The following is a 17,361-nucleotide window of genomic DNA, read 5'->3' as shown; positions in this document are numbered from 1 at the left end:
ACAACAAAACATTACCGGTAACCCTTAAATGGGCAAAACTTCATTTCTCACACTAGTTTATTAAACCGTGTCGGACTGTAAAGAAAGCAACTATCACAATGTCCATATTTTATATGTTGTACAATATTATAAATAATAAATATAATAGTAAACTGCCCCCCATTGAGGGTAGCCCTTACGGACTCAGTATATCCTCAAAAAAAAATTATACCTTATTATACATATGTAAACATAGATATTAAATTTTAAAGAAGGGAAACAAAGAAAAGGGCGTGAAAAATTACAATTGCTATTAATGTGGCACCATGTGATTAATTAGGATTCGGCAGGATTTTTTTAACACAATTATCACAATGTCATCCCTCAGAGATGTTGTCAGAGCAAACTGCCGTCGAAATTCTTCGAAAAAAGCTGGTATAGTCCCTCGAGCACCTATGAGCAAGCCGAATACCTCAACATGAATTAAGGCATATTTCAGCTTGAAATAGTTGACTGTAGGCTCATAGATCGACTTTTTCTCAAGGTGGACCTCGGCTGACTGATGACATTCTACTTCAAAACGTATCATGGGGTCCACAATGATGCCCTGTTTAGTGTTAGCATTGTGCGCTAAAATATCTATTCGTCTCGTTGACCCATTTTCAGCTAGACAGGAGATTTCTTCTTCTACTATCCAGCCCTTATTTCTTAATGCGACAGCAATTTTGGATCTTACAAGATGATGTCTAGAGTTCCTCAAGAGCAATCCCTGTTCATAGAATCCCAAGACGTGTGCTAAAGTTTCAATCTCCGGGCAGCCATGTCTGCACCGGGTACCGTTGAGAGATCTGCCGGGAACGGAACAAACAGCTGCTAAATTTGCTGTCATTTTCAGGCTAGATACTGTGAAATTTTAATTTTCCTACCAATTTTTTTCTATTGTTCTATTAAAATTATAGCATATTATATAGCCTATTTACCTGTTGTATCTTATAGGATACTTTGCGAATTTAAGGGTTAATTGAAATATTTTTAAGTGAGTCTACCAAAGAAGCACTGCAGCTTGTAACTCACCGAAGAATAAGACTAGAGTAGCAAGAATAAAGGTAACCGAACATTGGTCTTAGAATGCGACTATGCCCAAAACCTACCACTGCCAAAAATAAATGTAAAAGTCATATCAATATGGGATACAAATCAAAATGATGAGATTAATCTTTGAACTAGTTGATAATATGTTAATGTGAAGAAAACATTTATGTTTGTGTTACTGTTTGACATTGTCCTCATAAAGAGCTTGAGTTTTAGTTATTATACCGCATGTTTGTAACACTTAGACTTTTTATAAATCAATATGCATTTAGTGTAATAAATCTTATATTAAAATGTTCCAAAAACACAGAGATAAAAATGTAAAAATTTCTTATATTAGTTGATGTATGTAAGAAGGATCCGTCTATGAAACTTTATATTAATAATTATTGTGACTCTAAGCATTCTTGTGCATTGTTGAATGTGCTAATGCATCAAATCATAAGTACACGAATATTGTCAATAATTAATTGATTAAATGGCGATCTTACTCGTGTTAATTATGTAAGTATGTGCGGCTTACAGCTGTTTCGGTGCTATTCGACACCATCCTCCTGTCTTGATAATCCATGTTGAATCTTTCGTACACTACTTTTAACACTTGATGGTGTCGAATAGCACCGAAACAGCTGTAAGCTGCACATACTTACATAATTAACACGAGTAAGATCGTCATTTAATCAATTATTTATATTCAAATGTTAAAAGTAGTGTACGAAAGATTCAACATGGATTGTCAAGATAGCCTTATACTGACAGCATGTAAAGCGGGATCCCAAACTAAACATTTCAATTCTTATTTTGTCAAAACAGCATATTCTGAGATAGGCCCCGCATACATAGAACTCCTCAATTTAGGAGACCAAGCAAATTGACTCAGCTACGTTGATTCTAGTAAATTTACCCTATTTGCCGAAAGACAACACTGATATTTTAAAGAAAGAACTATCATATGATTATTATAAGAAGATCTAGAAAAGGTTTGTGAGTTAAGACTTTGAGAGAGATTGGGAAGGAGCATGATTGCTGTCTTCGTACTGATGACAGTACATCAGTCACTGCTAGCACAATCTTTAATGTTGGACGCAGAGTGAACCATGCACCGAGTCAAGTTCCATCAGTATCCCTGGAAGGAGAGGAAGAGATGAGGTTTGAGTCCTGGCTATGTAAGAGATTGGAGGTGGGAATGATTGTCACTAGTAACATCATCCTAAATGCTGGATGCCAAATATACTGTGCGCAGAGTCCATCCCTGCTAATCTTCCCAGTGAGGGAGAGAGGGAAAAGGTTTAAAGCCTGACTGTGTGAGAAATTGTGGTGGGCATGAAGGTTATGAACATCAGTCTCACATAACATGTTGGATGCCATGCACCGAATCCAGACTTATCTATCTCCCTGGATTGAATGGAATCCCATTCGTAGTTAGAGAAGGATATAGTCGGACCATCGGATCTGTGCCCCCGTAAAATATGCGCACTGAACTCTAATTCCTTCTCAGCCTCGGTAATTCATTTCTCTTCCTGCATTCCTATCTCTCTCCCTTTCTGTCCCCCACTACTCACAATTTTGGCCTTCTTGCGGGACAGTTTACAATATTTGCACTTGCAGTCCAGTGTTGTCAACTCAACATGAACACGGAGTGGCGAAAGAAATATTATTAAGTACGTAATAGCATTTTGCGATGAAGAGAAACAAACAGGTCAATATCTGTTTCCTATAAATCAGGCAACGAAAAGAGCAACCGATATCACAGGTGAGGCTTATTTTATTTCAATTGATTATATATTTAAATTATTTACTTAACTAATACTAATAATACAACATTTTATGCAATTTATATAGACAGGTCAGAACTCCTAATAAAGAAAATCAGGAGAGAGGGAGTCTGTGTAGGAGATGAAAAGCTAGAATCATCAGAGAAGAACAGACCAAGGGAACTTTTAATTATTGTAGATGATATGAACTGATGTATTTTAAGAAGAAATATACAAGAACTTTATGCCATTCAGAAAGAAGTTTCAACATTGAATAAATTGCTGAAAAGTAATAATTTCCAAGGTTGGAGAGAAAAACTACGGAAAGTGATTCGAGACATGGGATTTAGGTTTAAAAAATATAGAAATACAAGATGTATTTTGATTGAAATAAATAATATTGTAGCACGGAGGACCAGTTAATTATGACACCATTTGACGGAAGTTTGGCAACATCCCTATTCGGCAAGGTTCGTGGCCTGCTGTTTAATATGGTGGGAGGAAAGCGGGTGGAATGGAGTGAGTAAGGCGTTAACTTTTCCAAGAACGACGACAGCGCTGAAGGGGCACAGATCCGATGGCCCGACAATAAAATATCTACACGAAGACCTGGATGGTGATATGTCTACTGGAGTTTTTAAACTGGGGGGACCATTCACTAGTTCATGCAGCAGTAACTCCAATTGAATATTTAAGTTTTCAGGCAACAAGTTCGTTTTCACAGTTTCTTTCTCCGACATTGTCTTTTCGTGTAAGTTCATTATATTTGACGTGTTTCAATAAGTGGCTTTATTTTAATTACAGTAAAACCTGTATTAAACGACCACTGCTGGTTTCATGAAAAACTGATCTTTTAGAGGGATGGTCTCTCAATAGGAGGAGTTATTTTACACAAATAATGAGTTGAAACGTTTCTTTGTTAATCAAATAAAAACGTGGAAAATATTGCTAATAATAAAAGCTTGAAATCAGAACTTTATTTCAGATTTTACGTTATTTTCTCCTTTGATTCCACTTCACAAAATCATAAATTGAACTCTGCTTAACTTTTTAAAAATTTTCTTTTTACAATCTCATTTTCAAAACTATTCTTTAACATGTTAAGAAGTTCATTTATATGTTCTCGATTCATACAGTCTTTCAGTGTTGCAGAAGAAAAAATAAATTATTGCACTGTAATTAACAAGTAACGATTTCATTTTTAATGTACAAAACGAAAAGTAAAACCGTCATACGGCATGAAAAATCTTACCTTTCAAGAAACTTTAAATAGCGGTGCAAATGACTCTTTGTCATACTTCGGAGGACGTTTACAAACGGTCATTGTAGCTTTTTCGTAGCAATCTCCAACATTCCTTAATGGATTAAGGACAGAGATGGGCATTCAACGTGAATACGGTATCACTTAACATTGCCAAACATCATTTTAACTTCTAGTACTGTACGAATTTCTTGGAATTTATTTAGGCTAGAGTAAAGTAATAAAATACAAAATTGTAAATTTAAAAAATACAGTATCGTCTTTCAAAAGGGGTAAAATTAAGGAAATGGCTATTCAATCACTGGTTGGTGGTCGGGGAGAGAGGTGGTCTCTTAAAAGGGGTAGATTTACATTGGTTGTATGGATTTTTAATTCGGTTCTTTAAAAAATCGGTCTTTAGAAGGAGTGGTCTCTCAATAGGGGTGGTCTTTCAGATAGGTTTTACTGTACGTGTTTATACTCTCCAATTAAATTTATCAGTGCCTTCTCGTAAGTCTTGAAGTGTATCCTCTTTTTTATGCGTTATTTTTCGGTATTTTCACTTGAAATTAAGTATTTATTTCCAACTTTATTCTTGATATGACTGACACATCTACACGGTGTTTCGAAAGTAACGCATAATTGCAATTAAAACTGAATGAGGGAATTATGGTCAAAAAGCTCAGACAAGTCATACCTTGTATTTAGAAAGGAATATTTTTGTCGAAACAAAAAATTTTTGCTACTATTTATATTTATGACGTCATCGAGAACATTTTTAAATGACACCCTATAATTTTTAAATATAATCTGAAGGAGCATATGTAACATTTCTCTTGTTTTGTACAGAAGCACTACAGTTACGGTTACTATGGTAACAATTTTATTGCTGATATATTTTGTTAGTCCCTGTCCTATGGATGCAGTTTTATTCATACGAGATACTTTTAACAGAAAATGATCTTTTAATGTCTCAGATATGTTCAATGAATTTAGCTTTTATTCAACTCACAGTTGACAGAGAAATAGTTGGCCGATTTGGATGAGTATCGTTAAAAAGTGTGCGCACCTCTTGTTGTGTACATCTTCTGTAACAAAATAATCTCTCTATGAGAATCTCAATTCCCTCATTTTCACTGTTAAAAAACTTACTTTAAAAACCTGTACCTATACAGTATAATAAATTTAATTAATGACCCTTGTTTATACGAAAAATCTTGATCTATATGTAGATCATGTGGTCGCCAGTTATTTATTGGTCGTGTTGATAGACCAGTTATTATTTTGTCGAAACATAAAAAACTTACAATCATTACTTTGACGTTCACCAAGCAAGAATGTGAGAAAAACTGGTGAAATGCCCGAATGCTTTGTTCTCAGTTTTTCACTCTCAAACATGAACGAATATTCTCCAGTACGGCTGTGTACCCGGAAGTGAGACAAGTGGTCAACAGTGTTGGAGCTCACAAGTGCAAGGACGCAAGATCGCGTCTACATTTGATATTTTTCTTCTTTTTGAAATCGTGAGTTAAGGATTTAATAATCAGTGGTTGAAATCGGCACGAAAGACCGAACTACGGTATTCGAGAAAAATGAAAGAATCTGAAAAAGTGTTGCAGTCAGACCCCGCTATCTATCAGGTTGGCAGCGCTGGCAATGAGCTGAAGGTTTGCGGTGCATGCCACGAGTTAAGGCAACATGTAGGGCTGTCCAGAGCGGTGCTTCAGAGCACGTGCATAGTATGTGTTGTAGAGTTACATCAGCTTTAATTTAGGTATTTCTGCTCGTAATTTCGAAGACATGTACGTTCAACAGGTAGAATAAAACGTCTATTCAATCATTATGGATCGCAGGTAAACAGATCAGTCTGCTGAACATCACGTGCACATCACAACCAAAGTAATTCGTCTAGGAACATGTTTTCTTTCAAACAATTCCTCTCCATAGCCAGATTTGTCGTCCGGTATCTAGTGTTGTCATACTTCTCAATGCGGCCGTCGCACAATTAAGACACGGAAAGGGAGCTCGACTCTGAATAAGACAAAAATTACAGGCCACGTTGAAATTAATTTGTGAAGAATAACATCATGTTTAATAGTAAAAACATTTCCAGGCACTGCAATTTTACACGGCTATACAAAAAAATTACTTAAACTTAAATATAATTTCTGAGAGCCCCTTGATGGTCACCTTGTGTCGCTTCGGCCTTCAACGAGGGCAGGTCGATAGCAAACCCGCTCAACGTGACGCTACGTTAAGTTGCATACATAGCTAGGCGCTCCGGCAAGGAGACATCGATGATGGTACAGACGTGCAACTCCACTACCGAACGACCTCCGGATGAGTGACGACGACTACCGGGCATCCAGCTGCGAGCGAAGGATAGGTCATCCACCCGGAGCCTTGCCAACTGAGCTACCGATTTCAGCATCAGGAAATAGTACTCGTACTGGCCTTGGGAGAGGAGCGACCTTCTTGTATGCGCATGTGCGGACCTCGGAGGAGTCAAAGTTGCCAACTCGATGATGTGGGACACAACCCCATCAAATCGGTCGTAGTTACAAAGCGAGCAGGAGCACCCTTGTAATCGTAATGATGACAAACAGAAATATTTTCCACGCCGGATACCCGACTTGAACTGTGGGGACGCATACTGGCTTCGTCAAGCATAGCACACGTAAGCTACAGAAAATGTGGTTGGCATGACTGCGTCTCTGGGTTGGCAGCGCGCGATCATGCAGAACCTTGGATCCGCAGTGAGAGTGTGACAGCGACTGCAGCAGGAGCAGCTTCCCGCGGAACCCACACGGTACTGTTCTCTTACATTACAGTGTTTGTCGAGGCCAGGCAACAGACGATGTACACCTGCTGCATATTTTTTTATTTTTAAGATCGGTGTGGTTTTTCAAGTTTTCCAGTGCTACTTTCTAAGGTTGCCGGTGTTTTTAAAGAGGGGTTTCGGCGTTACCGTTTCAAAATATTATGATCACATTGTAAATAATAAACGATGGAATTGAAGTTCAGTGCTTTATTAACATTTTCCAAATGTATTATTAATCAGCGCAAAGACGTCCCACTAAATTGAGTGTCGTTGAGAGACAGAAGTGGAGAGTGGTTTCTGTCAACACTCCCGTCAGACGGCATTTATGTTAGATGTCAACAATGCTATATTTTGCTTAGCTTCCCGGCCATAAAACGTACGTACATCAAACTTTTTGTCTAAAATAGAAGATTTCAATACATGAAAACTTAACATTTTGTTCGAGTTACTCATTCGTGTTCCTTTTGAGTTGGTTATTTAACGACGCTGTATTAACTACGTTATTATCTAGCGTCGTTAAAATTGGCGATATATAAAGCTCAGTACTCGCCATGGGATTACCTGACATTCGCCTTTCTGTTGGAGAAAACCTTGAAAAAAGGTAAGTCAAGTAATAGCCCAATCGGGGTTCGAATTAAAGCCTGAGCACATCTCGCCCGTCGCATCTATACCACGCCAGTTTACAAAGATTCATTTTTTGCCGCGAAACCCAAATTTAATGAAAATTCGATTTATTTTGTTATTTATAAACTGCGATATTGCGCGTTCTCGACAGATTCGTATACATAAAGGATACTTCTAAGTAGCTTTCGGTTTCTTATAGGAAAAGTCGGTTTTATTGTTTACACGTAAAATTCAAACTTCCTAGTATTAAGTGTTACAGTTTTTCCCAACGCCGTGTTGATCAGATCCCACAGAAGAATGTGATGATGATTTTACAGTCGTTTTATTTCGAGAGTAAACGCGAACATAAGACGCTTAGGGACCTCCCGTTAGCTTGGCCAACGTGACACCAATGGCAATAGTTGCAAACTCCGTCGACCTCATGGAAGACCTTGCGCCGTGTTAATAGCATTGTTAGCAGAAGGAGCGAAAGAAAGAAGAGAATTACACACATGACAGTTTAGGTGTCAGTTTCCAACGAAATAATGTAGACTTTGTGGCGGGTAGTCTAGACATATTGCCTAATTGTTTGGATGTCCATGATCACATTATCAGACAAGTTCTCACACAGTTAAAATATCATTATATGGATTTTTCTCTCCAATATTGAACAGTCTATCACAAGTTTCCTTAAAAGGACACAAAACCTTCTTACAATGATTAGGACTAATAGGAGGTTAAGGTCAGGGGATGCACAAAAATCCTGGAGGTCGTAGTGCTAAGGTTATATGAACCTACCTTTCACATAGCAATGCGACAAGTTCTATTAATAGCTGGCTCTGTAGTATGATTTTACACTATTGGAAGTTATTGTATAGTAATGTCTCGAAGAAATATGCAGCAGCTTAGGATTTTCATGGTTAACATGACGGCACATACGTACTTCTAAAAGGAACTAAACTTGGTCCGGCTGGTTCAGTAGTTGACGAATGTAAAATAATACATAGCTAATTTCGGCTAAATAATAATAATAAAACAAATCCATTCATTCTGTTTTATCTCACCGTCTTTCTAGTTTATGTTCCTGGCCTCGCCAATACCTTCTTAAATCTCAGGTTTAGCATTCTTAGCAGCGAACAAAGTGAAGCGCTCACCTTTATTTCTTCTTATCAATCTTTAGTTTACATTACAACATATAAACAAACACAAAGTTGAATAAAAATACAGATTCGATCAAAATTACAATGCTACAAAAGCTACGAGGATCATTCATAAAGTAATGAACCAAAGTTCAGTTTCATTGAAGAGAAATACTTTTTTCATTTGCATATATTTATCATCGAGTGGCTGAAGAATGATTTCAGACTTTCATAAGGTCAATATGGTGAGGGATTTTTGGATTTAGATGTAGAACTACCTTTTTTCCTCTCTAGGTATGGAAGGAGGTAACTTGAAAATTGAAGTGGCCTAAAAATGCAACCCCTCTCGCCCTTGTTCTCCATATATTCCCTTTATTCTCCATATCTTCCTCTTTTTACTCTTATATTCAGCTTATTCTCCATGTTTTCTCCTTGTCTCCTTTTTGTTCTCATTTTATTCCCTTTTTTCTTGTTTTCCCCTTGTCTCCTTGTCTCCTTGTCTTCCTCCTTTCCTCCTTGTATTCCATCATTCTCCTTGTATCTTCGTGTTCTGTTTGCATTCCTCTTGTTGTCCTTTTCTCCCCTTGTTCTCCTTGTTGTCTTCTCAATGTTCTTCTTGACTTCCTTTCGTTCTCCTTGTATTCCTCTTGTTCTCATTGCATTACCATTGCTATCCTTGTCTCCTTTTCTTTTCGTTGTCAACTCCTTATCTCCTTGTATTCCCCTTGTTCTCCTTCTATTCCTCTTGTTTTCATTGTATTCTTCTTTTTTTCCTTGTCTTCCCCTTGTTTTCCTTGTCGTCCCTTTCTTCTCCTTGTATTTCTCTTGTTCTCCTCGTATTGTACTTCCTTGAATTCCCCTTTTTCTTCATATATTTTCCTTGTTCTCTTTGTATTGCTCTTGTTCTCCTTATCTTCTCCTTGTTTTCCCCTTGTTCTTCTTGTATTCCTCTTTTTCTCCATGTATTTCCCTTGATGTCATTGTCTTCCCTTTGTTGTTTTCATCTTCTCCTTGTTGTCTTTGTCTTCCCGTTCGGCTGTACTTATTGTTCTTATTGTGTTCCGATTGTTCTCCGTTTATTCATCTTGTTTTCCATGTATTCCCCTTGTTCTTTTTGACTTCACCTCGTTTTCCTTATATCACCCTTATATCCTCCTTGTTCTCCTTGTATAGCCCTTATTCTTCTTATCTACCCATTGTTCTCCTTGTATTTCCCTTGTTCTCATTGTATTTCTCTTGTACTCCTTTCATTCCCCTTGTTCTCCTTGTATTCCCAATGTTCTCATTTTCATTCCCTATTCTCGTTGTTTACTCATTGTTCTCCTTGTATTTCGCTTGTTCTCATTTAATTTCTTTTGTACTCCTTTCATTCCTCTTGTTCTCCTTGTATTTCCATTGTTCTCATTTTCCTTCCCTATTCTCGTTGTCTGCCCATTGTTCTCCTTGTATTTCCCTTGTTCTCATTTCATTTCTTTTGTACTCCTTTCATTCCCCTTGTTCTCCTTGTATTTCCCTTGTTCTCATTGTATTTCTCTTGCACTCCTTTCATTCCCATTGTTCTCCTTGTATTTCCATTATTCTCATTTTCCTTCCCTATTCTCGTTGTCTGCCCACTGTTCTCCTTGTATTTCCATTGTTCTCATTTTCCTTCCCTATTCTCGTTGTCTGCCCATTGTTCTCCTTGTATTCCCCTTGTTCTCATTGCATTTCTTTTGTACTCCTTTCATTCCCCTTGTTCTCCTTGTATTTCCCTTGTTCTCATTGTATTTCTCTTGTACTCCTTTCATTCCCATTGTTCTCCTTGTATTTCCATTGTTCTCATTTTCCTTCCCTATTCTCGTTGTCTGCCCATTGTTTTCCTCGTATTTCCATTGTTCTCATTTTCCTTCCCTATTCTCGTTGTCTGCCCATTGTTCTCCTTGTATTCCCCTTGTTCTCATTGCATTTCTTTTGTACTCCTTTCATTCCCCTTGTTCTCCTTGTATTCCCACTGTTCTCATTTTCATTCCCTATTCTCGTTGTTTACTCATTGTTCTCCTTGTATTTCCCTTGTTCTCATTTAATTTCTTTTGTACTCCTTTCATTCCTCTTGTTCTCCTTGTATTTCCATTGTTCTCATTTTCCTTCCCTATTCTCGTTGTCTGCCCATTGTTCTCCTTGTATTCCCCTTGTTCTCATTGCATTTCTTTTGTACTCCTTTCATTCCCCTTGTTCTCCTTGTATTTCCCTTGTTCTCATTGTATTTCTCTTGTACTCCTTTCATTCCCATTGTTCTCCTTGTATTTCCATTGTTCTCATTTTCCTTCCCTATTCTCGTTGTCTGCCCACTGTTCTCCTTGTATTTCCATTGTTCTCATTTTCCTTCCCTATTCTCGTTGTCTGCCCATTGTTCTCCTTGTATTCCCCTTGTTCTCATTGCATTTCTTTTGTACTCCTTTCATTCCCATTGTTCTCCTTGTATTTCCCTTGTTCTCATTGTATTTCTCTTGCACTCCTTTCATTCCCATTGTTCTCCTTGTATTTCCATTGTTCTCATTTTCCTTCCCTATTCTCGTTGTCTGCCCATTGTTCTCCTTGTATTTCCCTTGTTCTCATTTCATTTCTCTTGTACTCCTTTCATTCCTCTTGTTCTCCTTGTATTTCCATTGTTCTCATTTTCCTTCCCTATTCTCGTTGTCTGCCCATTGTTCTCCTTGTATTTCCCTTGTTCTCATTGCATTTCTTTTGTACTCCTTTCATTCCCCTTGTTCTCCTTGTATTTCCCTTGTTCTCATTGTATTTCTCTTGTACTCCTTTCATTCCCCTTGTTCTCCTGGTATTCCCATTGTTCTCATTTTCCTCCCCTTGTTCTCATTGTCTACCCACTGTTCTCCTTGTATTTCCCTTGTTATTTGTATTCTCCTTGTTGTTCTTATGCTCCCCTTGTTCTCCTTGTTTCATTTCTCGCAACATCCATACGAAGTTCTCCGTAAAGATATGCAGCATAGTAAAGCTATGCACCTGTCGAATTTTCGAACCGTGTCATAGATACAGGAACATAAGTCTCAATCACCAAAAAGCAAGCAAAGGGACACCATTATCAGATGTTATTTAGGATTGGACTCAAATAGCTAGGGTCAAACGCGGCCGAGAACTGTGAAGCACGTCTTGAAATGCGACTTCCACTGGTGTCACTACGATTACGACTGTGTTAGAGAGGAGATGAAACTTTTTAAATTATTAAAAATTTCACAGGTTGACAGTCTTTCACATGCAGCGATATTCGCCGATGAACTTCCATGAGAAAATGGTTATTAATTAAGCCTAGATTAATTCAGCCGAGCTAATGCAACCAACCAACCAACTAATCGACCAACCAACCAACCAACCAACCAACCAACCAACCAACCAACCAACCAACCAACCAACCAACCAACCGACCAACCAACCGACCAACCAACCAACCAACCAACCAACCAACCAACCAACCAACCAACCAACCAACCAAACAACCAACCGTCCGACCGATTAACCAACCGTCCAATCGACCAATCAACCGTCCAACCGACTAACAATCCGTCCAACCAACCAACCAATCGTTCGACCGACCGACCCACCGACCGACCGACCGACCAAGCAACCAACCGACCAACCAACCGACCAACCAACCAACCAACCAACCAACCAACCAACCAACCAACCAACCAACCAACCAACCAACCAACCAACCGTCCGACCGATTAACCAACCGTCCAATCGACCAATCAACCGTCCAACCGACTAACAATCCGTCCAACCAACCAACCAATCGTTCGACCGACCGACCGACCCACCGACTGACCGACCGACCAAGCAACCAACCGACCAACCAACCAACCAACCAACCAACCAACCAACCAATCTTCCAACCGACCAACCAACCGTCCAACCGTTCACTCGGCCAATCAACAAACCGTCCAACCGACCAACCAACCGTCCAACCGATCAACCAATCAAGCAATCGCCCAATCGACGAACCAACGAACCGTCCAAACGACCAACCAACCGACCAACCAATCAACCGTCCAACCAAACAACCAAACAGTCAACCAAATATACAAGCAAACAACTAACTAATCAAAATATATTTCTAGTAACATGCACTCTGCATGAATATTACTTGCAAAAATAAAAAAGGCGGGTGCCTCACAGATTGTTGAAGCCATTATGTAGGCTGAATTGTCTTAATTAACGTGATGCAAGCGCAACTGTGCACCGCCGAAACCTGAGAGAACCAGCACGTTGCCATGGGAACGTGTGACCAGGAAGAGTTTATTGTGTTATACTTTCTATTTGTGTAACCATAATGTGTAATACCTCCCTGAGATTTAGAATGAAAATGTGAGGGCTTCGCGCGAAATGGCGTAGTTCTCATAAAATTACCATGAATTAAAGTAAAAGGTTTAGTAAAAATTGAAGCGGTGAGATCAATAACTATTCAAGTCCACTTCTGGTCATTCATTTTTTGCAAATTTGAAATTAAATTTTGGATATTTTCACAAGTGTTACGACTTTAAAAGTTGATATATTATTTTGTCTTGATCTCTAAAAAAAAAAAAAAACAGAAATATTACGTGCAAAAAATAATAATTAGGTAAGAAATAAAAAAAAAGTTTTTTGCATTTTTCTCAAAACTTGTGTAAATGGACTTGAATGGTTATTGATCTCACCGCTTCAATTAAGATGTGTGTAAAGAAAACCCAGTGCCAATCTGCTGTCTAAATTCAATCAAGATTGCATTAATTTAACTTACAATGAGAGGCATCCTTTTGGGGTGTCCCATTCTAATGATTCTGTTTCGGATGCTGGAAGTTAAAACAAAGTATAGCAAAGCCAAAATTATACAACGCTCGAAGGCTATTGGTGGCAAACTAGTTTGAAGTCAGGAAAAAATGTTCACTTTCAGCTTCTACAGTAGAACTGACATGCTCTCACTGGGCAGTTTAGCTCATTATGATGTCAGACAGTATTACTAATAATCATGAGGGTGATGGTAATTGGAGTGTGCAATTTCTGCTTCTATTAATGCAATAAAGATTTAGAGACTTAGGTTTTCGGATTCTTGCGATCACTGTGAGAACTGTTGATTACCAAGCTGGCAAATTACTGAAGCTGGTAATCGCTATTAAACCGGTCCCCAGCTCATGTAGTCGGCTGTACTATGTGCATCGCGAGCGACCATAGTGATACCTTAAGGGGATATTTTCAGCGGATTTTTCTAGGAAGCGCCAGTCCCCTCCTAACACTTAGGGTCTATATATTGTACAACTAAATCTAACTTAAACTTAAGGATTGTCACCTTGCTAGTCAGATTGGCGGAGCGCTGGCTTACGACGACAGCGGACCCGAGTTCAAATTTCGGCGTTGGTAGAGTTGTAGTGGATAAAGCCAAGGTTAAGGGTTTTTTTTTCTCAGGATTCTCCCGTTTATTCCTCGTCATTCCACTAACACCTACGATTCCCCTTTCATTATCATCTCCGTCTCGAAAAATAGGGCACCACTTGTGTTTGTGTGATATCGAATAGGTCGCCCATCGTGGTTGGTATTTCTCGCGATTTGTCCGAGTAATAGTAGATGGCAGTGGTGGTGGATTCTAGATAGAGTCTCTTGATAATTGAATATAGCCTAAGAGTTGAGACAATAGGCATACTCCTGATCGTTTGAGTTCAATCATGACTTCCATTAACATACAAATACTAAATCTAGGTACACATTACGTAAAAGGTAAAGGTAAAGGTATCCCCGTAACATGCCATGAAGGCATTTGGGGGGCATGGAGGTAGAGCCCCATGCTTTCCATGACCTCGGCACTAGAATGAGGTGGTGTGGTCGGCACCACGCTCTGACCGCCTTTTACCCCCGGGAAAGACCCGGTACTCAATTTTATAGGAGGCTGAGTGAACCTCGGGGCCGTTCTGAAAGTTTGGCAACGAGAAAAAATCCAGTCAAATAAAAATAAATTGCGTCGATGAAGCAATAAATTCCTCATTATCTGTAATGTCTAGACTCTGTAGTCGCTTTATAACATGGGTGGGCATTTACTAGACCGGAAACGCTTCGAAACATTCCTCCAACGCTAAAAGATAGGGCTGTGATTTACAGTGACGGTCTTCTCGTATCACTCGTTCTGTACCGTACAAATCAAAACAATTGAAGGAGTCACAAGCAAAGAGGTGTAAGAAAACTTTAGTTACTTTTGAGAAAATGTGATTAAAATGTTTGTTTCGTAAATTAAGTGAGGTTTTAATTCGAATTTAAAAAAAGTATTATTTGCACTGATATTAATTCGAGCTGAAAATTGAGAACAAAACTTTCCATGTTTTTAAAATAGGCTCTGTCTGAAAGACTGAAACGTCCGACAATACTATGCATGGACTGTTTAATTATTTTAAAATCAAGTAGGTATTCCGAATATTTTTTCCAGCTACGTTCACCATAGAAATTTCAATGAATTCTTTTAGACATGGCCATGCAACCTAAGCGTCTCAAAAGATAAAATGTAACACTTTTAATGTTCCTGTGATGTTTGTGATTGGTCACGTAATGTCTTCGCGAATTACCTTTGTGGATACCCATGAAAATTTTTGAGCATAAAAGGCAAAGAACAGTTTCTCCTTTGGCAACATAGAAAAACAGCTGTTCTTCCCATTCACCATGAAATTTGCGTTTAAATGATTGTTTCATTATCTTTGAAAGAGCCATGATAATAATTCAACTAGAATTGAGGGGATCAGGTGCAAAGGGACACAAGTGACATTTCTAAAAATAATAAGTTAATTGCATCCAGGGTAAGCTAAAGCATAAGCAATTATAGTGGCAAAGGGATGTATCACTTAACCAGATCACACATTAAAATTAAAATTAAAACTTCACGGAAAGTTTAAAAAAATGTTTAATACACTTTGCCAAAACTAAATTAATAAACTGCTCTTATATCCCTTTGTTTCTGTCTCTTTCAATTGTTTTGATTTGTACGGTAAAGGACGAGTGATACGAAGAAATCAGTACTGTAAATCATAGCTCCATCTTTCGCGTTTGAGGGAAGTTTCGAAGCAGTTTCTTTTCGCGAAGTACTAAATGCCCATCCATGCTTTATAATAAGAGTTGAGACGTTGATCCCATCCACAATTAAAATATGTAATAATTTGGTAGCACTGAAAATAGAAAAACAAATCTTCTATAAAAAGAAAAACGATAGGCCTCTATTGCATACAGATATTAAACACATATGATGTTTAATTTTATAACTTATTACATCATTTTATAATATAAATTATTATACTAGGGTTGTGGCATAAATCATGGCAATGTGAGAATATGGACGCGGTTTGAAATTCTGAAATATGCAAATGAAAAAAACATGGTATGTGTACTAGTAGGATAGGATAAGGTAGCGATCAAACATCCATGAACGACATAGCATCATGCTTCTCGTGTTTATTACGGTAATTTGAATATCATTGCAGTAAACATACCAACCCACAACCATCTTGCCCGGGATCGATTCACAACTGCATTACGCATTATGTCTAATATCGCTTCCTGTGCGATAACCATTGCCATCCCTGCAGTGATGTGACCACATACCCGTATTATGGATGTATGGCACAGCGGTCGACTCACAACTAAATTCACATTGCTATCAGTGCGATAACTATACGTCATACTGCCATATAGTGATGTAACTACATACTCTGGATGCCATATCACATAAGACATACGACATCTCGTGATACTATTGCTTAACTTTGAAAAAAAAAATAATTGCCATGACTTGCGCCCCAACTCTCGTATATAATATATAAAAATAATTATTACGGCTAGTTCATAACTGAGAAATAAGGAAAACCTGTTAACTTGTATTTCCTAGAAGCAAAGCCGTTGTAAGTGCTTACTGGATTATGCAACAAGGTAGGTGATGTTTAGATCCTGTGTATCAACTCTTATATTCAATTATTATCGAAGAAGGATAATTCTAGACGACTCAGATCTGCAAAAGTTGCACCGAAGAACCGAAGGTTCTTACTTACATGAAGAGAACATAATGACTGTGAGGTATGCCAGGTCACCATCAGAAATACGATATAACTTACAGATTTGATGGTTGGAGGGGAATGCGTTTTATGAATTGTTTGTGGATCATTTTAATGATGCAGTAGGCCTACTCATGTTTTGCCACATGACATTTGAAAGTAGTAATTTAGGCCTAGCAGTACCCCACGATATTGCTTCAATTACATCCTTCGCGATTGGGTGCAATTTATGTTGAGAGCAGGGTTAAAAGTACAGTGAACAGACTTCAGATCATATGTTAGGTTATGTATCGCAATTTTAACTACAGTTGGTACATTCAAATTAGATATTTTGCAGACGGTCTTGCTTATAATCCTGGTGAGATATTAAGTTGCCTTGGAGATTGTACTGTTATAGATGACTTTGCAGTCGTGACTCATTAGAAGTAACTGATAAACTTATATCGTACAAGTTATAGCCTACATTTACTGTTTCGAAATGATGAAGTCTTAACACTAATGGCAGACAAAATGTAAAATTTCATGTTCTAAATCATTCTTGCTAGCAGGATGGAATTTTCACGGTTACGATATGTAGAATGCAATTAACGTCAAAAAATGTCATATTTCATAATATCTTGGTGAATTTAATAAACATTTTCAATTTTAAATAATTTGCACAATTTTTTTACAACTACAACTG

At 38.0% G+C, this 17,361-nt stretch overlaps 2 protein-coding genes across 2 annotated transcripts in view; one reads left to right on the top strand and one right to left on the bottom strand.

Moving 5' to 3' along the window:
* LOC138703535 (valacyclovir hydrolase) overlaps positions 1–17,361 on the bottom strand; it is a 119,472-nt gene that overhangs the window by 27,326 nt on the left and 74,785 nt on the right. The gene's annotated exons all lie outside the window — the stretch shown is intronic.
* Positions 6,609–17,361, top strand: part of B4 — a 75,747-nt gene continuing 64,994 nt past the window's right edge. The window contains exon 1 of the mRNA XM_069831479.1: positions 6,609–6,874. The gene's annotated coding sequence lies outside the window, so the exon portion shown is untranslated. The remainder of the gene's footprint in view (positions 6,875–17,361) is intronic.

This window comes from Periplaneta americana, chromosome 7, assembly GCF_040183065.1.
Source record: "Periplaneta americana isolate PAMFEO1 chromosome 7, P.americana_PAMFEO1_priV1, whole genome shotgun sequence".
Lineage (NCBI taxonomy): Eukaryota > Metazoa > Arthropoda > Insecta > Blattodea > Blattidae > Periplaneta > Periplaneta americana.
This window is presented reverse-complemented; position numbering and strand designations above follow the sequence as displayed.